Source organism: Camelus bactrianus, chromosome 13 (assembly GCF_048773025.1).
Source record: "Camelus bactrianus isolate YW-2024 breed Bactrian camel chromosome 13, ASM4877302v1, whole genome shotgun sequence".
In the NCBI taxonomy this organism is placed as follows: Eukaryota; Metazoa; Chordata; class Mammalia; order Artiodactyla; family Camelidae; genus Camelus; species Camelus bactrianus.
Window position 1 is genome coordinate 68547379 of NC_133551.1, and position 22146 is coordinate 68569524.

At 38.2% G+C, this 22146-nt stretch overlaps 1 protein-coding gene and 1 pseudogene across 1 annotated transcript in view; one reads left to right on the plus strand and one right to left on the minus strand.

Moving 5' to 3' along the window:
* Positions 1–5808: 5808 nt before the first annotated feature.
* On the minus strand, positions 5809–9314 carry LOC105071138 (small ribosomal subunit protein eS1-like; annotated as a pseudogene).
* A 608-nt stretch (positions 9315–9922) lies between these two features.
* Positions 9923–22146, plus strand: part of FBXO42 (F-box protein 42) — an 80373-nt gene continuing 68149 nt past the window's right edge. The window contains exon 1 of the mRNA XM_010957476.3: positions 9923–10156. The gene's annotated coding sequence lies outside the window, so the exon portion shown is untranslated. The remainder of the gene's footprint in view (positions 10157–22146) is intronic.

Sequence of the window (22146 nt, forward strand, 5' to 3'; positions counted from 1 at the left end):
GGCCATGGCCATACAAGAAGACATTTTATGTCCCACAACTGCTGCATCAGTCCCAAGGACATAGCCCAGTAGCTCTTTTTTTGTTCTTTTTCCCGCCGAAGTTTCTGTTTTAGGGCTGAGCTCCACAGGAGGAAAAAGCCAGTAACAGAAGATGATTGGCACCAACAGAATGAAGATAACAGTGGCAGAGCCTTCCAGTAAAAGACCCCGTGGCCCAATCAGGGGCTGGAACTGCCTCAACCAGCTACCTGGCTGATGACTCCCTACTTGTGTGTTTTCCTTTTTCCCTTCTGTCTCTGGGCAATAAGGCAGCTCTTCTTCTCACTTTGTCCCTCTGCCTCTACTGAGAATTCTTTCTCAATCGGCAGGCAAGGACCTGCATGTTTGAGGGGGACTTGCTCACCCATTTTGTGGATTTTCCAGTTTGGGGCCCCTCTATCTGCTAACATTAACTGACCTTAATTTACTTTTCAAATAGAAACAGGACAGCTAAGACTCCACCTGTCCAGGAAGAGAAGACAAGGACATTTCAAAAATAGATGACTTCCACCCAGAAGTCTGAAACAGGCCTATATAAATCCAAATTCAATCACTAAAAAATGTTAAAAGTAACATATTTTCATGGATTCCCAAGGAATAAGGTCTGTTTTTAGAGGACTGTTAAAATTAAGAATCTTAGTTCTCTGTATCTTAGGGTTAATCCTTTTACTCACCAATTTTTTTTTACTTACTATTTGTTTTGTATATTTAAAAAGGCCTCCCCCACTCACATGATGATTGCCCAGGACTTAAGAGTTCAAGGTGGGATTTGGGAATCTTTACAATCAAGTGCAAATACAGTTTCATTCCTCTTGTAAAAATCCATGCCCCTAATCAACAGGAAGCAGCTAGAGTGGTTGCTGCCTATTTCCCTCAAAATTAAGGCATGTACAAAGAAAAAGGGGGGAATTGAAACAGCACATAAAACATTGACCTGCTTAAACTAGTTTTGCCTCCTTAACTGGGTTGTTAATTAATCAAACCTTGAGTTATTTTACAGAGACAGCACTGCACGTGTGCAAGACAGGAACCCTTGTCTCCAGGATGACTCGGGAACCAAGAATCTTCAGTCTAGGGAATTCAAACCATAGAAGTGTTGCCACTGGAGCCCTTTACTAAGCAAGAAGTCCTTCAGTAAGGAAAATCCAGCTTCCAGCTGCCCGAGTAGCTTGATTCCAATCAACTTCTGACCTTCAAGACTAGCCAATCAGCTTCTGCCAAGTTTGAAATTGCCCCTAATCCCTTAAAATGTGCCCTGAACACTGGATGGGGAGACAGATTTGAGCCCTGCCTCCTGTTTCTGATGGTGTACCTCACAATAAAGCTCTTTTTTTTTCCCTCAAAAACTGGTGCCATAGTATTGGTTTTATGTGTCTCAGCAAGCCCTTGCTCGGTAACAAAAGGATGAAAAAGATCTGCTGTATAAAACATTTTATGATTTCTATCTGATAGCATGAAAATGATACCTGTATTTCCTGCTCATAAAGTGGTATTTCAAGCATCTATCAACACTACTTTATATCATCTACTGTGAGGTGAAAACATTACTGTTAATTGATAAAATTGCACGACCAGAACTACTGAAGTTCTCCTGAGTCTTTAATGACAGATATATTAGCATTACCTTAGACTAACTATGTGTCTTTTCAAACAATGCTCTGTTTTATTTTTCTACAGTATAGAATTGAAGATCCTGGACTTTAAAGTTCAGCTTTGGACACTTCCAACTTGAACATGCTGTGTGATCTTATGGAAATCACTTAAGGTTTCTGTGCCTCGGTTTCCCCAAGTTTAAAAAAAAAAGATAGTTATAATAGCTGCTTCAAAGGTAGATTATAAGGAGTAAATAAGTTACTGTGCTGAAAAGCTTAGAAAAATGCTCGACCCATAGTAAGATTTCCAAAGGTTAGCTATTGTCATTACGGAGTGTCTTGCCAGCCTTAAGGTTCATAAATCTCACTTCTTTAATCATACTGTCTTTCCCAAAACACAAAAGCAAACAGCATGTGTTTTTATTCTCACTGACATGTTCCTATAGGCCTCTATTAAAAATGTCATTCAGTAGTGTTGCATTTGGCTGCTGTAATCAAGCTATCTGACTTAGAATGTGTTCCTTCTCATGTTTTTAGCATGCCATTAATCTTTCTAAAGTGAGAACTTCCTGTTGAGAAATTGTGCAATCTGTATTCCTAATAATTCTTATAAATCACAGTCATGTATTAACTGTTACTAGTCTTTATTTAGAAGTTGAAGTAACATGCTTACTAATTCTCTGGTTTCATGATTTCCTGTCTGAAATGTCAGTTATTTCTGGATCTGTCCTCAGTCTAATGTTTTTAGGTGCTCATGATGTAAGGCCACTCACTGTATGCTGAAGATTCCCAAAGCTGATCTCCAGCCCTGAATTGACCTGGTGTTTCCAATTCACATAGCTAGGCTTCTTACTGGCGTCTTCACAAGGGTATTCCACGAGCAGCTCAGTCTATTCTGAAATACAACTAATGTTGCCAAGAGATAGGCCCCCATCCTTCTATTCTAAAATACAACTAATGTTGCTGATAGATCGGCCCCCATCCCTGACGAGCCGAATAACTCAGAGACAAGGTCTTGGAGTTTAGAGGCAGCTTTATTGCTGTCGGGCAAAGGAGACTCACAGCAGGCTAGTGCCTTAAAAACTGTGAACCCGCCTTAGGGCTGGGGCTTAGTGATTATATAGTGAACAAGTTGGGGTGTAAAAGGGAACGTTAATTAACAAAAGTCTCTGGTAAATCTTCCTCCGGAATCTTGGTGTGTCCGTCTGGTGTCATGGGGCTGTCCAGTGGTCTGGAGGGTCATCAGCCCATGACCTTCTCTATCTGATCAGATTTATCAGGTGCCAGGAGGAACTTCGGAGGGTCTGGTCATTCTCCTGGGATTATTGTCCTGTGACTCCCTTCCTGGGGGAATGACTCAAAATCCAAACATGACTGTAAATTTCAATTATCAGAGTAATGGAATTTGACACAACATTGTAAAATTATTATAAATCAATAAAAAATGTTTTAAATAATTCCCAGAGTAAGGTAAAACAAACAGGGAAACCAGTAGCTCTAACTCTAACAATGGGCCTGGGGCTGGGAGCAGTCTGATCAGTGAGATTTGCTGACCGCTCTAAAAGCAAACAGTAAGTTTAAGGTCAAGAATAGTTAACCTAAGCATGGCCATTTTATTATTTCTCCTTCACTAATACTGTTAACTGTCTTAGTTACTGACCAGCTTCAAAGATAAAAGATTTTGTCTTGTTCTCTCTCTGGAACTATGTTTACTTTGAATACATCTTCCTGTGAACCCATTCTTTTGAGTAAATTATACCAACTGAGACTTGGCAGCAGCAAGGGATGAGACAGACCATTGATTAGACATTACCTAAGTCTCACTTTTGAGGTGTAATTAGTTTTTCATAAATGCAACTGACTCCTAGTCATTTTAGGCTTTGTAATTACAGCATGTTACCAGCAGAAGGAGATAATTTCTTACATATTTTGTTACATTAGGTAATGAGCCTTAAAGGAATTCGTTGGGCATTCCTAAGGCTGAATCTCCTAGGAGACCAGAAAGATAGTGATCTTGGAGATCATTTGAGGATGCTGCAAAGGAAATAGCTTTTGTTTTAGCAAATGGGCAATCAGGAGGCCAGCCCTAGTTAAATTATAGGCCTCCTGTGATCTTGGGCAAGTCCCTTCCTCATCTGTAAAATGAGGGGACAGAACCAAATGAGGTCTAAAATTGAGGAAGCGGTGGCAGTTTCTTCCTCCAGGGGGAAAGGCCTAAGATTTGAGGCTGTGGCATAAGCAGACACTGACAAGAGACTCTAAAGCATGAGTTTCTCTGTCTTGTGAAATACATTTTTACACCATTCATGTTTGGGGCTCAGAGATTTGCACTCAGAACTGCAGGCACTTTTGATACACCACATGAAACACTAATATTTGATAGGAATATAAGAGCAAAGCCCATAGTGAGAAAACTTTCCATCTGATTTCCAAGCTGAGGCTATGTAGACAGTTAAGAAGTAAATGCCAACTTACCAATATTTAAAATGTACATGCCTGTTGACCCCACAATTGCATTTCTAGGAAATTTCTCTGTAGATACATTAACTCACATGCAAATAAAAGTACAAGGATATTCATTGCTGCTTTGTTTATAATCACAAAACACTAGAAACAAATTAAATGTCCATCATTAGAGGATTTGTTTTAATTCTTAAAATATATGGTACAGCTATCCAAAGGAATAGAATGCAATTGTTAACAGTTAGATGGTTCTAGATAAACTGACATCAAATTACCTCGAAGAACTATAGGTAAGTTAAAAAAAAGCAAGGTACAGAGCAGCATGTACAGTTCGCTGCTATATGAAGGTTTATTTATTTATATTTGTATGTGTGTGTTTGTGTATGCATCTCTGAAAAGAAATAAGGAACATGTAACAGTAGTTACCTTGGTGGAGAGGGAATGTTTACCAGATAGCAGGGGGACAGGTAGGACGGACTTAATTTTTATTATATGTCTTTTTGAATTTTGTTTTATGTGCATATATTACTTATTATAAATAAGTAGATATATAAGAAATGAATTTCAGTAATTGATTATTGGGATGGGCTCTGGAAGAAAACTAACTTTTCATTTATACTTAAGACCATAGCCCCTCTCTCATCCTAGCTTTATATCTTGCCTCCTCTTCTCTAATCGTGTCCCAATCTGTCTTCATACTGCGGAGAGACTGTTCGAAAACATCGTTTCCGGGGGAGGGTATAGCTCAAGTGGTAGAGCGCATGCTGAGCATGCACGAGGTCCTGGGTTCCATCCCCAGTACCTCCATTAAAAATAAATAAATAGATAGATAGATAGGTAGATAGACCTAGTTACCTCCCCGCTACTAAGAAAAAAAAAAGAGGATTTAAATAAATGAATAAACGAAACGTCTTTTCATCACATAACCTCCCTGCCCCCAAATCTCCATGATCTAGGAGATAATTTCCAGTTGTATAAACTGACCTCAGTCTTGCCTCCTCTTGTTTGCTGGAAGCAACATTGTGCAGAGTTCAATAGCAAAGGCTTTGAGGTGAGACCACCCGAGTTCAAACCCTGCTTATGACCATGAGTTGAGCCACTTAATCCCTGTGTGCTTCAGTTTCACCATCTACAAAGTAAGCTCAACAATGGCATCGACTTAGCAGTGCTTGGCTAAGAGTACACAATATACATCAACTGTGATTATTACCAAAGATTTTGCTTTAATAAAAATACTTTTGTGCGTATCACAGGTTATAATTTTATATGGGCTTATTTACTTGTTGATTGTCTGTCTCCCAGTAAAACTGTGAGGCCCTTCATAAGGGCAGGGACTTTGTTGCTTTACTTAAAGACATATTGCTGTACATATCATGTGGTTTGGCATATAGTAGGTGCTCACTCAATATTTGACTGAATGCCCTCTTAGTTTTCAAAATCCCAATTCATTCATTCAACGAATACTTAGTGAGTGCCTCCTGTGTGCCAGTCTCTATAATTAGGTGATAAAGCAGTGAACAAAACAGGCAAAAATCTCCACTATCTTTGAGCTAGGAGATTCAGCGTGGAGTGCTTCTGTATTTGACCCTGTTCTAATATGATCCAGCAGTTCCAAACCTAACTGGGCATCAGAATCCCTGGGGAGCTTTAGAAGTCTGAGGTAGGGTCAAAAGTGGGCCCTGGAACCTGCATTTTTTCCACAAGTAAGATTTTTAAAATTTCTCACCATTCAAACTCTGAATTTTAAATTGATTTCTTAAAAATTGAAGTGTAGTTGATTTACAATGTGTTCATTTCTGGCGTACAGCATAGTGATTCAGTTATACATATATATATTCCTTTTCATAGTCTTTTTCATTATAGGCTATTATAAGATATTGAATATAGTTCCCTGTGCTATACAATAGGACCTTGTTGTTTATTTTATATATAGTAGTTAGTATCTGCAAATCCCATACTCCTAATTTATCCCTTCACCCTCCCCTTTCCCACCTTGTAACTGTAAGTTTGTTTTCTATGACTATGAGTCTATTTCTATGTTGTAAATAAGTTCATTTTTAAAGATTACATGTGTAAGTGGTATTATACGGTATTTTTCTTTCTCTTTCTGGCTTACTTCACTTCGTATGACAATCTCCAGATCAATCCATGTTGCTGCAAATGGCGTTATTTCATTTTTTATGTATGAGTAGTATTCCATTGTATGTGTATATATACACATACCACAACTTCTTTATCTAGTCATCTGTCGATGGATATTTGGGTTGCTTCCATGTCTTGGCTATTGTAAATGAACAGTGAGGTGCATGTATCTTTTTATTTGACTGGCTCACTTATTCCAAGAATGCTTGTTTTTATTTTATTTCCATGCTTACATTTTGTTGCAAATTTAGGTTTTTTTAATCTATTTTTATATATAGTGGCTAACATTTGCAAATCTCAAGCTCCTAAATTTATCCTTTCCCACCCCTTTTCCCCCAGTAACCATAAGGCTGCTTACTATGTCTGCGAATCTGTTTCTGTTTTTATAGATGAGTTCATTAGTGTCCATTTTTTTTCTTTTTTTAGATTCCACATATGAGTGATATGCGGTATTTTTCTTTCTCTTTCTGGCCTACTTCACTTAGAATGACATTCTCCAGGTCCATCCATATTGCTGCAAATGGCATTGTTTTATTCTTTTTTTATGGCTGAGCAGTATTCCATTGTAGAAATATACCACAACTTCTTTTTAAAAAAATTTTTTTGGTGGGGGCAGGTAATTAGGTTTGATTGTTTGTTTGTTTATTTATTTTTAGAGGAGGTACTGGGGATTGAACCCAGGATCTCATGCATGCTAAGCATGCACTGTACCACTTGAGCTATACCTCTGCCCCCAACTTCTTTATCCAGTCATCTGTCGATGGACATATAGGTTGCTTCCATGTCTTGGCTATTATATATAGTGCTGCTGTGAATATTGGGGTGCATGTATCTTTTTGAATTAGCATTCCCTCCAGATATATGCTCAGGAGTAGAATTGCTGGCTTATAGGATAAGTCTATTTTCAGTTTTTTAAGGAATCTCCATGCTGTTTTCCATAATGGCTGTGCCAAACTACATTCCTACCAACAATGTAGGAGGGTTTCTTTTTCTCCATACCTCTTCCATCATTTATTGTTTGTGGACTTTTTAATGATGGCTATTCTGACCAGTGTGAGGTGATATCTCATTGTTTTGATTTGCATTTCTATGACAACGAGTGATATTGAGTATCTTTTCATGTGCCTATTGGCCATCTGTCTGTCTTCATTGGAGAAATGTCTGTTTAGATCTTCTGCCCATTTTTGGATTGGGTTGCTTGTTTTTTTGTTATTGAGTTGTATGAGCTGTTTGTATATTCTGGAAATTAAGCCCCTGTCAGTCACATCGTTTAAAGCTATTTTCTCCCATTCTGTAGGTTGTATTTTTGTTTTATTTTTGGTTTCCTTTGCTGTGCAAAAGCTTATAAGTTTAACTAGGTCCCATTTGTTTATTTTTGCTTTTATTTCTGTTGCCTCAGTAGACTGCCCTAGGAGAACATTGCTAGGATTTATATCAGAGAATGTTTTGCCTATGTTCTCTTCTAGGAAGTTTATGGTGTCTTATGTTTAAGTCTTAAAGTCATTTTAAGTTAAACAGATTCTTGGACTGGTGGCTCATATCAATCGGCTCATTCAACTTTAGCACCTATCTCATCCCCAGTAGCTTTTCTGGAACTACTACCTTCACCATGAAACTCCATGAGTTTTCCCAATTCTAACTTGGACTTCTTCAGCATTTTAATTTTTCTAACAAAGAGATTGTGGAGTGGATAAATAGATTGGTAAGCCTTTTACGTCTTTTCCAATGCTCTCTGCAGTCAACTTATTGACCACTTCTATCTAGTCATTTGTTTGTACCTCTTGAGTCATGATTTCCATCAACTTCTTCCAGATTTGGCAGACCTGTTTGTGCTGAGCATAAGAGGTCTTTTGAATCTGATTGTTGTTTTTTTTTTTTTTTTTTATGAAACCAACAGAGAATAGACAAGCAAATAACCTTAAGTAGTCTTGACATCAATATGAGCTTCAGTCATGGTCTGCCATTTTTGACTGTGGAGCACATTTTGTCACAGGTAAGATCCATGCCACAGAAATTAGTTATGCAATTTTTTCCCTGAACATCCTCAGTAATTAGCCTGAATTTTCTATATGCAACTTCATGATTCTGTAGATCAGCAAGGCTCACCTCCAAAACACAACCCTTGAGGCCTTCAGGTGTGCTTTTTAGTTCCTTGTGACTAGTGTTTTTCAATACTTCTCCCAGTTCTTTTTTTGCGGGGAGGGGGTAGTAATTAGGTTTATTCATTTATTTAAGTGGAGGTACTGGGGATTGAACCCAGGACCTCGTGCATGCTAAGCACGCATTCTACCACTGAACTAAACCCTCCTCCTCTAATACTTCTTATATTGAACATAATTGGTGCTTTCACATCATACCAATATTTCTTAGAAAACAGATCAACTACTTTCTCCTTGGCTCCCTTTTTGCCACCTTTCATAAGGTGCTTGTTCTTACCTCCATGGTGCTGCTCAGAGAGCCAAAAGGTAGAACCTGCATTTTTAAAAGGAAGCACTTCAAAAGCTGCTCCAGTATTTGTTTCTAACATTCAGCTCTACAGGGTGTTTCAGCATGGGGAATGGGTGTTGTTCACAAGTTCTATGACAATTTTTAAGCTTGGGATTTTTAATGATACGATTTTAATATTTATTTTACCAATTACAATTGCCAAATTTTTATTTTGCAGTGACATTTCCTAACTGAAAGACTTGATCAGTGTTTCTAATACTAGGATTCCATGAGTGTTTTCCCAGGGATCTTTGCATTATTCACGTTTGTAGGACACAGATCTAGTGCTTTCTAGAGTGAGGTTAACCCAACTCTGTTCAATAGTGTTTTGCCTTCCCAGCTTCGGAGCAGACTTGGGTTCGTCCTAAGAGATATCCCAGAAGATCCATTTTATCCCAGGGCGGTAGGCTGGCAGCTCAAGGTTGCTACAATCTTAGGTGCAAGGAGTGAAGACTGAGGCCTTGGCCTCTGTATCTCTGGCACTTCCTTAGACCACATGTAGTACAGATGGGTTCATGAAGGTTCTCACCTTCAAACCAGGTTGCTCCCTTGGAAGGGGGATTTTTCTGAAATCCACCACCTGGTGATAGTGATAGTGGAAAACACAAGAGCCTGGGAACCAGACTGAGTTCAAATCCTGCCTCCCCACCCCAACTCCCCGTATTTGTGGCTTTCGGAAAATGATACATCCTGTGCCTCAGTTTCCTCATCTAAAAATGGAGCTAGTAACAAGACATACAGTGGTTGTTACAGTTACGGGAAGCTCTGGTTGCATAACCAAGGCACTGAGTTTCTCTCCTTCAATTGACATCCAAGAGCACTTCCATCTGCCACAGCCTATCCCTGTGCTCATCAGTCCCCCAGGGGTACAAATGAATTAATTCCTGGCTTAATGTCTATCATAGTCTCAAGCCATTGGGGAAACTGCCCAGTTGTCTCAAGCAGTGCAAAGAAGGGTGAGTGCAGCTTTCAGGCCATTTGTTGGCACCTGAGGAAGGCAAGAGAGGAAGCGCGATGTTCACTTACTCCAGCTTCGCTCCCCTAGGCGCTGTTCCTACCTTGGAGAGCCTCGTAAGGTGGTGGGTGATGGGGAAACCAAAGACCTTCCCAACATGGCACCGCCCATAGGCCCCTTGCGCGGGCCCGCCTCGCTGACGTGTGTGGGGGCGCGCGCGCGTCCTCCGTGCCCGTCCCCGGCGCATGCGCGCTCCGCGCTGTCTTTTCCCGGCCAGAGCAGCAGCGGCGGCGGCGGCGGCGTTTGAGTGGAGGAAGATGGCGGCTCCGACCGGCTCGGTATCCCGCCAGCTGTGAGGAGCCCCCTAGTACGGCGGGCGCGGCCTGGGGCGGAGCACTTCTGCTCCGGTCTTATCCCCGGCTCCCTCACCGCCTTCGCCAGCGGAGCGTACCCGAGAGCGTGGCGCGGGCTGGGCCAGGTGAGGCCTCTCCCTCTCCCGGGGCCGCGGCGGGGAGCTGGCGCCTTCTGCCCTTTATGCCCAGGGTCCAGCGCAGGCCCTGCACCCCGCGCGGGGGTCCGTGCCGGCTGGCCTGAGGGCCTTGCCGCAGTCATCCTCGCCCTCCCTGCGTTAGACAGGGAGGAGAAGGAGGAGGTGAGCCCCTTTCCACCCAACCCTTGGGATGGGTGCGAACCCGGCCTCTCTTCTCTAGCAGAGCGATTCTCATTCCCTCACCGGGGCCACGAAAGGGTGTGTGACCAGGGTAAGGGTGTCTGGGGTATCAGATTATCTTCCAGCTCGACCCCAAATCATTAACGCCTTGCGAGAGAAGCTGGAGTTGGTGCCCTCCAGAATTAGGGCTGCGGCGAAGGGCAGCATCTCTGAAGCTGCAGCTGCAAAGGGAAGATTTTGTAATTGGCTTAAGAAGTAAAACACAAGCAGCCTTTCCTACTCCTTAGTTTTTTGAGCATTCCCCCAATGAAGTAGGAACTGCGGATCTCGTTGATTGAGACAGCAATCCACGTTGTGACTGGAATGCTTCTGGTGAGAATTATTTTTGCAGAGGGAACTGTGGAGGGTAGGAACCAATTTATAAACGAAGGAAGAACAATTGCAAGACCTTGATAGCCTCTGCAAAGTAACTTCGGTGCTAATGAAGTCCTCATTCCTTTGAAACCTTTGGATTGTTAGAATTCGGAATATCCAATTGTTTTTGTCTGTTAATCTCCCGAATTTTATTAGGAAAATAAAGGCTTCATTTCTTAATTGTCAGAGTCTTTGGACTTTTCTGTGGTGGGTTTCCGATTGCTCAGCATGAAGCTTCAGACACGTTACCAGTTCTCACTTGCTAGCAGGAACATTGTACTATACTTGTTACCCTTTTTGAGAACAACTTTTGTTATTGTTTGAATGCTAATTCAGAGACTTTGATTTGTTTCTCTCAGGTAGGGAAGCTGGATGAAGCTTTGTGGTCTCTTCCTTGAGGAATGATGGCTTCAGTTGGAATTGTACTGTGGGGAATTGTTGAGGCAATGGTTTTGACTTGGAAACACCAAATACCTTTTGTAACTTAAATTTGTTTTGCTTGTGCTTGATAATGATGACATCATGGGTTTAAAGGGACAAGGACAATTTGAGAGGAAATAGCATCATTTAGAATTGAACACTTAAGATTCAGTCTGTAGCTTTTACAGTGAATAGTGATGCTCTGTGTCTAATTCCTAATTTTGAGCATATTCATGTGTATAATCTGACTGAGATACCTTTCTATTGTATGTTGTCATTTTACACCTTGTAACTGCTTCTGACAAGCCCAGTACAAATATATTACTCAATCTACTTTGACCCATAAATGCTTTGTCTACTTCAAAAAGCTTTTTGATTGTTAAAATGACACCTGTTTAGTTTAATACTGTCTAAATCTTTGACCATTTTTTTTCTTTTCTTAAAGCCTTTTCCATAGATTTGTAGATTTTCTTAATGCCTTTGCTAAGGACGTAAACCTAAACCAGCAACTTCTCCATTGTAGAAAATTGGAGAGCCACTGCACTTCAATTTGCTAATAAAGTCATGAAATTAATGCAGTAAAATATCCTGGTGGTTTGACATTATGTTTCTTGGCATAATGTGTTGCATTATTGTGCTAAATCATCATCAGGTATTGATGCAACTTCGTGACATCCATGACATCATTCACTTTCCAGCATTTTGCCTTTTGCAATTTCTTAGCTTCTCACAGTCACAAAAAATTGGATCAGGAAAAATAGCTTGGATGCTACTTAAATGTCTGATTTCTAGGAGCACCTTCTCTAACGCTGCTTTAAAACCTGTAGTTAAAATCCTTTTGTAAGATTCAGAGCTGTGTGATTCCTACCTATTGTGAGAATACTAGCAAAACCTCTGGGATTTACAAGAATATTGAGGTCCCAAGGAGAAGTTATCTCAAAGATGAACAAATACATGATTATCTTCTTGATTTCAGGGTTGTTTTAGTCAGTCTCTATAAAACCAGAAACCATTGGTTAAATAATGCCCTTCCCCCTTCACAAGGTTGTTAAATGAAGCAAAAACAGGTAATGTTTGTGAAAGTGCTTTTGTAAAATAAAAGATAAATATAGGATTGATTATTCAGTAATCAATTTTATGAAAAGACACTGAGGGCCCTCTGTGCGCTGGACATTTTGGGAAGTAGGTACTAATGATTCTAAGATAAGACAGCTTTTGGTCTCAAGTTGCCTACAGTCTGGTTGGGGAGCCAGACTAGGAAACTAGTTAAATATATTGTACTGTAAGAAATGCACTGAATCCAAGCAAGGAAGTCAAGGAAAGCTTCTCAGAGCCAGGATGGCTTTCCCCAACCTTTCCTGTTATTCTGCAGAGAAATCTACCTTTTATGAGTGAACCTGCTTTTTATAAACACTTAAAAAAATTCTGTCATAAATTCTTTTCCCCTTTTATTCATTCACCATCATGATACTTCCCACACAGTATGCCCCAGTTATGGTTTCTGCATTCTTAAAAATCCACCAGTCTTGGGAGAACCTTTCTGAGAGTGAGTCATATGCACAGGCAATAAACACAAGCACTGCAGCTGCAATTAAAATATTTCAGATTACTAAGTGGTGACAGCTTTAGAGTGATGATGCTTTTGTTTTTGTTTTGTAAACTGGCACAAGAAACACTGTATGATTTTAATTTGATCAGTACTGTCTCGTGCCTCCCAATAATAAGTAAAATGAGAAGGTCCTTTTCCTTTTGGGGTAATGTTGACAGTTTAAGCCAGAACTATATTAAACTATTTTATAGAATCTGTTTATGTGGATTGAGGCTACTTAGCATCTCTGATATTGAACTTCTATTCAATACAAGTTCCTCATCTTACTGCTCTGGTATTTTATAGTTAATTTAACATGTTATCACCTACACTGCAAAAATTTTACGAATTTTTGAATGGAATGGAATCTGTATGTGGTGCAGTATTGAACGCGTAACATCTGTATCTTAACTGAAAATGAGTGCTTTATGGTAGTGGTTGACAGAAGAGTGAAGGTAATGTGTTCATTCTTCTATATTGTGACAGTTTGTTCTATGTAGAAAGATATGGTAGAGAGGTCATTTAAAAATAGCTCATAACACTGCAGCTTATTTTTAAAATTGTTTCTTGTGACATTCTTCTAAATGTCTACAGTAGTTTTTCCTTACTCATACCTGTATTGGGAAGCAAATTTGCTTTGAATTCTTATTCTTCCTGTATTAAATTTCTACTTTTCAATTTCTGAAGTTTTCTCCTAGATTTTTTGTTTGATTTTTTTCTAGTGTTGCTGTTCTGTTTTGCTTCAAAGATGGAAGTATTTTGTGATGTTTTGATACTTGTTTATATATGTGTGTGATAAATGTGCATGTATTATATACAGCAATAGTTACTTGTCAAATTTTACTACTCTAGACAGTAACTTAGCTTCAACAGTAACTTATTTCTTCTCATCTCCTAGTAATACATACATCTGAGGTATTTCATTTAATTTTTGTGAAGGCAGACAATTTTTAGTTTTAGCTACTAATTCTCCCTTAGAATATTTAATATTTAGGGTGCATTTATTTCACCTATTTTAAAGAATTCGCTAGTATGGCATACTCTTCCCAATTTGTGTTTCCTTTATTATTCTCATCTTGAGTGTTTGATTCCTGTTGCTATATGGAGAACAAGACTTTTTTTTTCCAGAATGAAGTTCTTGGTGCATTATTTGGAGAAAGATTGATGTTAAATATGGATTGATCAGTACAGTTTTACTAATTGTTGCCTCTCCCATCTGCTGGTTTTTCAGACGGAAGTCAAGGGAAAATAGAATTTATCCTTCTATTTCAGTGTTTATTTTTAAAGCTTTTTTTCTAGTAATCTTGCTGTCTCTTGCCAAAAAACACCAGTGTCTTGTCTTTTTTTGGTTGATCCGTCAGTATGATGTTTGCAGTCTGTTTTGCAGGACTGCTTTCTTAGCTTTTGCTTTGAAATACCAAATAACATCTTTCCAAATAGATCCTTTGGTCTAGTCAAAATCAAGCAAGCTGCTTTCTTACTACTGAATCTAAAGTTTTACTTTCCTGTGGACCCTTCAAATTTTGGTTTGTCTGTCTTTCTCATCTTTCCTCCTCTTTTTTTTTTTTCCCCTTCCAGTAAATGTAGCTCCCTCTTCCAAGTGTGTTTCATAAATCATAATGGAATTTTGGGGTATAATTCCCATAGGGGTACATAATGATGTGTGGGTTAGAATTTCACATTTTATTTAACTTAAAAGGGACTTAATGGTAGTGAATCCTGACGACATTATACTAGGTGAAATAAGCCACAAAAGAACAAGATACAAAAGAACAAATATTGTGTGATTACACTTATATGAGGTACCTAGCATAGTCTAATTCATAGAGACAGAAAATAGAATGGTAGTTGCCAGGGACTGAGGAGAGGAGGGAATGGGGAGTTACTGTTTAATGGGTATGGAGTTTTAGTTTGGGATGATGACAGAGTTCTGGAGTTGGATGGTGGTGATGGTTGCACAACAGTGTGAATGTACTTGATGCCACTGAACTGCATATTTTAAAATGCTTATTAAAATGGCAGTTTTTATGTTATGTATATATAATGCACCCACACAGGAAACTTAATGGTTTACAATGTTCTGTGGACTGGCTTGATAATCATTTGTTTTAATATAGTAATTAAAATTAAGATCATAGGCTTTGGCCCCAGGTAGATCAAGGCTCATACCCTAGTTCTGCTACTTTCCCTGGATATGGACCTTAGGTTCTCTAAGCCTCAGTTTTTTCATCTACAAAATGAGGATAATGCCCACGTTATGGGACAATTAAATGTGGGAACGCATGTGAACTTCTTAGCACATTGCCTAGCACATAGTAAACACTCAAATCTTAAAACATTATTATTACATTGTGTTATGGAACATTAAAACTGGGACAAGGAGAACTTATCTCCTTGCTTCCTCATAGTGTAGTTCTGGTGGCATACTTGTCCTGTATGCAAACATACCTGTAGCAGAAATACATGATTTCTTTTTTCCTCTGTGCTTTTCTTTCTGTCTTTGGAGAACTGGGCTTATTCATGTGTTCATTTGACACCACTGCCCTGATGTCTCTTAGATCCATCTATATGTGTTCTTTCCCCTTTATACCTCTTGGTTTTCCAGGGGCTTTATAAAGCATATCCTCTAACTCAGCTGAGTCCATTATTTCATCTCTCTCCTCCCTTAAGATAACCTTCATTACCAAGTTCTCTTCACAATATCCCCATTTCTGTAGATAAAATAATTTTATTCTGGTCTGGTAAACCATAAAACTGGGAATCATTTGTTAATCCTCTTTTTTTTTTTTTTTTAATCTTTTGTATCCTGCCGTGTAGTTCTGTATTATCTTCTTCAGTGTCCCTCAGGTTCCCCTGTTCCTTGTTGTATTTGCTGACATGACTCTAGACCAGGCTTTCACGAGCTGAAGGCGGACTGACGTAATGCTATAGTTCTTAGCTGGTCTCTTTGCCAGGGCTTTGCTGTTTCCCAGTTGTATGATCTCAGTCTCCCTCATCTTCAGATGGGAGTTGTACTTCCTCCCTCATGACATACCTGTAAAATACTTAACTAAGTGTCAAACACATGGTAAACACTCCATAAAAAGTAGCTGCTGTTATTTGAGTTTTTCTTCTTGGTAATTTTTGTAAATGATTAAGATTGAAGTGACAGTATTATGACAGACCAATCTTAAAGGACTACGGTCTGAATATTTCTCCTCTGATCAGGAATGTATGATAACTCATTATTGCCTAGCTTTCTTATCTTTGAAGCTCTCCGTATGGCCCTCGCTGTCCCTTTTCAGCCTTAGTTTCCATAATACCCGTTATGCAGTCTGTTCAAGCCAGGCTAGTCTCACTGCCTCTCATATGTATCATGTTCATTTTTATAACTGGAGCATTCATTTTCCTAGGTCAGAGGCATTTTTTCACTTAACTACTCTATCCAACTCTGTAGGGTATCTCCTGTGTGCTCCACCATTTAACCACTGTTGCCCTTGCACAACTAGGTTAAAGTTAATACCCAAAAAGAAAATTATTCTGCTAATTAATTCCAGCCAAATATCTTAAAAGAGATATATTATGCAGTATAATTCATATGTAACATTTTTAGTATCTTATGGTCACATTTAGTACTTACATGTTAGGTACTCAAATGCTCATTCAGTGTATGCACTTGATTCTTAGGGGTGATGTTCCTTATGAGCTTCCTGAGGCATTGCATGATCCCAAGTGTCTGTTGAGTCTTTCTTGCCTTTTTCCTCATTGGTCCATTCATTCAGCAAACATTTATTGAATGCTACTGTGTGCTAGGCATGATTCAAGATATTAGGGTCACAGTGGACAAAATAGGCCAGGGTTCTGATTTCCTGGATCTTACATATGAGAATGAAGAAAGCAATTGAGGAATGAATAAAATTTCAGGGCGTAATAAGTACTTCAGATAAATAAAAGAGGGTGATGGGGGGAGGATATAGCTCAGTGGTAAGAGTGTGTGCTTAGTATGCATTAGGTCCCGGGTTCAATCCCCAGTACCTCTATTAAATAAATAAACCTAGTTACCTCCCCCACAACAAACAAACAAATAGAACTTTAAAAAGTAAGAGGGTGATAGGATAATAACATGCGGCTGAAAAGGAAGACTAAAGGAGATTGATTGGTTTAGAGAAGGCCTCAGGGAGAAGGCAATGTTCAGGCTGTAAGACACAAAGCAGGACATTTAACACGAAGTTTTGGGGACACAGGGAACAGCTAGTGCAAAGGTCTAAAGTAGGAAACAGAATCCAAATTGCGTTTGGCTGTTATTTAGTTCTTGCTTCGTAATATAAAACAGCCTCCTCTCCTTTCCCCCATTTTTTTTCTTTCCCTCAGTGACATTGACTTTTGGAAGGGACCAGTCTGGTTCTCTGGCAGACTCTCCCACATTCATGATTTGTCTTCCTATTTCCTTGTGTCAATGAATTCCTTCCTTTATCCTCTTTTAAGACAAATCTAAAGGCTTGATTATATTCATATTTGCAGACCTTTGTGATACTGTGTATTCATTCATATTGTATCACACTTTATGTCAGCTTTTACCAGTATAATAAAGATGCTAAATTTGATCACTTGGCTAATGTGGAAGTCCTCAGTATTTCCATTGTAAAGGTTTCCCTTTACATGGATCAAGTAGTCTTAGGGTAGCACTTTTAATGCAATGCAGTTACTCTATTCCATCTTTCACCTGTTGGTTTTAACGTCCATTAATGATCCTTGCGTGAATCAGTTGTTTCATTGGAGGTTGAATCAGTTTCATTGCAGGTTGTGAAAGGATGATTGTTATTATTATTATTCCTTCCACATTTGTTAGCTGGCAAGACACCATCAGCTGAGAATGAACTACTGTAAGTCTTCCCTGATAAGGCAAGTTGTTTGGGTTTACCTTTGCTCTTCATTGTAAATTCTCTTAGTAAAGAATTGGTCACCTCAGTGGTGGCAAATGAGTTTCTTTGCTATTTTCTGTACCACTGTAGGCACGTGGGTTTTTATTTATTCATTGTTTTACACTTAGTTGTAGCCATTAGTCTCTTTGATGCTGAACTTTGGCCAGTATAAGCCTCTTCAAGCTGGTGTCAGATCCTTTTGACATGTCCTGTTGGTCTTTGGGATGTTTTCTATCACAAAACAAAGATATCCCAGGTGCACCTTGTGTTCTCCCTGTTCTTGATCTGAAATCAGTCATTCTTCTAGGGAGACCTAGTTTCTTTTACAGAAAATGCCATTAGAAACCAAGATCTGAGGGCTAGGAATGCTCACTGCTATTGGGTCTTCATTATTTCTAGGTCCTTTTAATGGACAGAGATAGAAAATATGTTTTTAGAAATCAAAACTTTATAGTGATATTTCCAACTTAATTTGAACTGACTTTTTTCTTTAGCTTTTATATTTGTCTCTCTTTTCTTTAACTGAAAATCTTGGTTTTTAGTACTGTTCACATTTGTTTGCTTTATTCTAAAGTACACATAAATTTTAAAAATATTCATAAAAAAGAAAAAATATAGTATTCATATTATTACTAACAAAATTACTGAGGTAAGTCTAAAATTTGTTTGTAATTCTTTTTACCCTTGGAATATTCTTTTAGGATCGAGTCAAGAAAATGGAAAACATACTAGATATTTCAAAGAGAGGAGACTTAGTATAGATTGCAAGACTGAGAGAGCCAAGAAGAGTAGGGTAGGGTAACTTAGAGATTAGTAACAGGGTAAAACTGTTATCTCAAGGGTTGGGGGAAGAAAAGGGATAGATGGTATTACCAAAATGTTTAAAGAATCTGGAGGAAGGTCACTCACCCCCTCAAGCACTGCTGCCATCTTCAGATCTGGGACCAAGAAGGGAAATTGCCAAGGTACACCACATGGCTGGTACTCGGAACAGCCTCCTCCTAATTTTTATTAGTTTCTGGTTTATTCTTTCAGTGTTTCTTTTTGAAAGAATAAGCAAATATCTCTATAAAAATATTCTTCTTTTTCCTTTCTTACATAAAAGGTTGCCATATTATGTACACTTCAGCATTTCACTTAATATATCTTGGAGATCATGACTTATTGGAACAAAGGTAATCCCTAATCATTTTCCCAGCTTCGTTGTGTGGATGTGCCAGATTTGTTCAACTAGTGACTTTTTGGTGGTCATCACTAAGTAATGCTTTATTGCTGCTCTTTTAAAAATGGATTTTGGTGCGTGTGTTAGAAAGAGCATTGGGCTGATACAGGTTCTGTTTTGCCACTAATTACATGACCTTAAGGAAGTCACCTAAGTTTTCTTACTTCGGTTTCCTCATTTGTAAAAATAAGGGTTTAGTTGCTCCATAACTCTAAGATCTCCTACTATAATAGTTTCTATTTTTCTCTCCAGGTTTTATTAGCCATATTTTAAACCTATTGCTTGGTAAAGTATATAAGGCATAGGAAAACTGTCAATGAGAACATGAGGTTAAGTTTTAGAAGTACGACTGAAGGTTTTCTGAACTTGAATCTGCTCTGGTGCTTGTTAAAAAAATTAAGATTCCTGGACCCATCCCTGTTTTCTGAAACAATCTCCAGGAAATGTACCTACTAGGTGATAATTTTTTTTTTTTAATGGCCAAGCAAGCTTGTGAAACAAAGATTTACTTCATGTGTATGTGCCATTGTCTTTTAGGTTTCCTGAGGGTGGGGAGTAGTCAAGACATTATTTACCCTTCATGAATTCCTTTGCTCTGACCACCACCAGAAAAAATATAAGTGGAAATGAAAATTTCCATTCTCTTACAGCATCTTGTCAAAATGCATTATGTTCTTTGCAGAATATTTTTGTGTTAGTGAGGTAGCTGGCTCTGTATGCAAACAGAGATTTGATAGGAGTGCTGTGCGATTGTAGAGTCCTTTGAATTCTGCTTCCTGAAGCACTATTTTCACCATGCTTCTCATTCGCTCACATTTAGTGAATTCCTTTCTTGGCACTTTGGAACATACTGGGTTCATATTTTGGCTCCTTTTCTTTTTACAGAGCTGGCTAATTGTGGGCAAGTTAATTTATCTAGGCCTCACTATCCTCATCTGTAAAACATAACTGATAACATGCCCCTCATAGAGTCGAGGTAGGGTTAAATGAGGTAAGGTGCTTGGCACATATTCTCAGCACCTGTTGAATCCCTTTCCTTTTATCAGCTAGTCTTGATACCAGCTGCATTTTAATGGATTCTTAAGAAATTGGTACTCAGAGGCTATGGACTGGCAGCATTGGCTTCACTAGGGTTAGAATGCAGAATGTCAGGTCCCACTGCAGGCCTACTGAATCTGAATCTGTAGTTTGAAATCTGCATTAAAATGTGAGAAGCATTGGAACCTTAAGAATTTCCAGTGAGATCTCTTTGTTCTTTTTGTCTGAGTTCCTGATGATTTGGTTGTTCTTTTACGTTTGGCAGGTTGTGCTGTGCACTATTAGCTGAAACTTTTAGATGAAATATGTGAGCACATGTTCAGAATAAAAGTTCACCTGCAGAAATCTTTACATATTATTATTAAATAGTATTAAAAATTAGGTTTAGCTAGAGTTTTTATATTGTGAGAAGTTCAGAAGAATGCATAAAATGTGTGCTACTTAAGGAATAATAATAATAAGCAAACACCTGTGTAAACACCATCCAGGTCAAGGAATAGAATATTGCTAGTGCCCCAGAGGTGCTTCCAGTGTACCCCTCTTTGATTACAGCCATTTTCCTCTTAGAAGTAATTACTTTTTTGTCTTTTGTGATAATTTCCTTGCTTTTCCTGATCGTTTTATCACCAATGTATGTATCTCTAAACAGTAGTTTAGTTTTGCTTGTTTGTCAGCTTCACATAAATGGAGTCATACTTTGTGTATTCTTTTGTTGTTTTCTTTTGCTCAGTATTAGAGATGTATCCATTTGTTGTATAGGTTTTCTTTTTAAAGTAGTAAAGCTCAAAAAGTCTGGCAAGTTTTGAATGGTTTTAGCTATAGTATTAAATCTTGATGTTTTTGAAGAAAATGAAAACACTAATTCAAAAAGATATGTACTTCAATGTTCATAGTAGCATTATTTACGAGAGCCAAGATATGGAAGCAACCTAAGTGTCTGTCAGCAGATGAATGGATAAAGAAGATGTGGGATATATGGGTGTATATATACACACACAATGGAATACTGTTCAGCTATTACAAAAGAATGAAATTTCGCCATTTGCAACAACATGGATGGACTTGAAGTGTATTAATCTTACTGAAATAAGTCAGACAGAGAAAGACAAATACTGTATGATGTGATTTATATGTGGAAAATAAAAAGTAGAGCAAACTAGTGAATGTAACGAAAAACAGACTCACAGATGTAGAGAACAAATTAGGGATTATACTAATGAGGAGAGGGAAGGGTGGAGGGACAAGATAGAGGTAGGGGATTAAGAACTACAGACTGCTATGTATTAAACAAATAAGCTACAAGGATATATTGTACAGCACAGGTAATATAGCCAGTATTTTATAATAACTATAGATGGAGTATAGCCTTTAAAGAATTGTGAATCACTATGTTGTGCACCTGAAACTTACTGTATATCAACTATACCTTAATTTAAAAAAAGAAGGAAAAAAACCTTTGATGTTTAATTTTCTTTGGAGAACACCCATTTATACAGTTTGTTTTTTCCCCTCTACTTAAAGATACATAGTTGTAATATCTAAACCACTCAGCACTTTGTTTCTAAATATTACAGAATTGCTAGTTTTGTTATGTCTATTTTTGGCAGGAATATTATGAACTCTCCAGGGTGTCTTTTGTTAGACTATAGAATAATCTACTTTTAAGTATGTATCTTTACATTTTAAAATCAGAACCAAGTTGGATTTCCTGAATATTTGAGACATTTTAAAAAATTACAGAATAGATGGTTGTTGTAATCAACTTACGTAAGTGAATCCTTTTTACAAACTACTATAGATAAGTACTTTTAACAGTCTGAAATGAAATTTTCTCTCTGGATACAAAAAAATTCACCTTCACAATTTTAAGCAGAAATGGCTTTTATGTTTATGTTTTTATTTATTTATTTATTTATTTGGAGGTACTGGGGATTGAACCCAGGACCTCATGCATGCTAAGCATTCACTCTGCCACTGAGCTCTTCCCTTCTCCCCCAGAAATGGCTTTTTAAATTTCATGGTATGTTGTAGTGTATTCTTAGTACATATAAATCCACTTCCTTTTAATAGCTGCTTAAGATTATGATTGTATCATAATTTGTTTATCTACTCCCCTGTGAATGGATATTTAGTTTGTTTCTATTTATTTTTTAAATTTGCTGTTAAAACAGTGCTGCACAAATCCTTTCTGCAACTGTGTCAAGGTTTAGTTCAG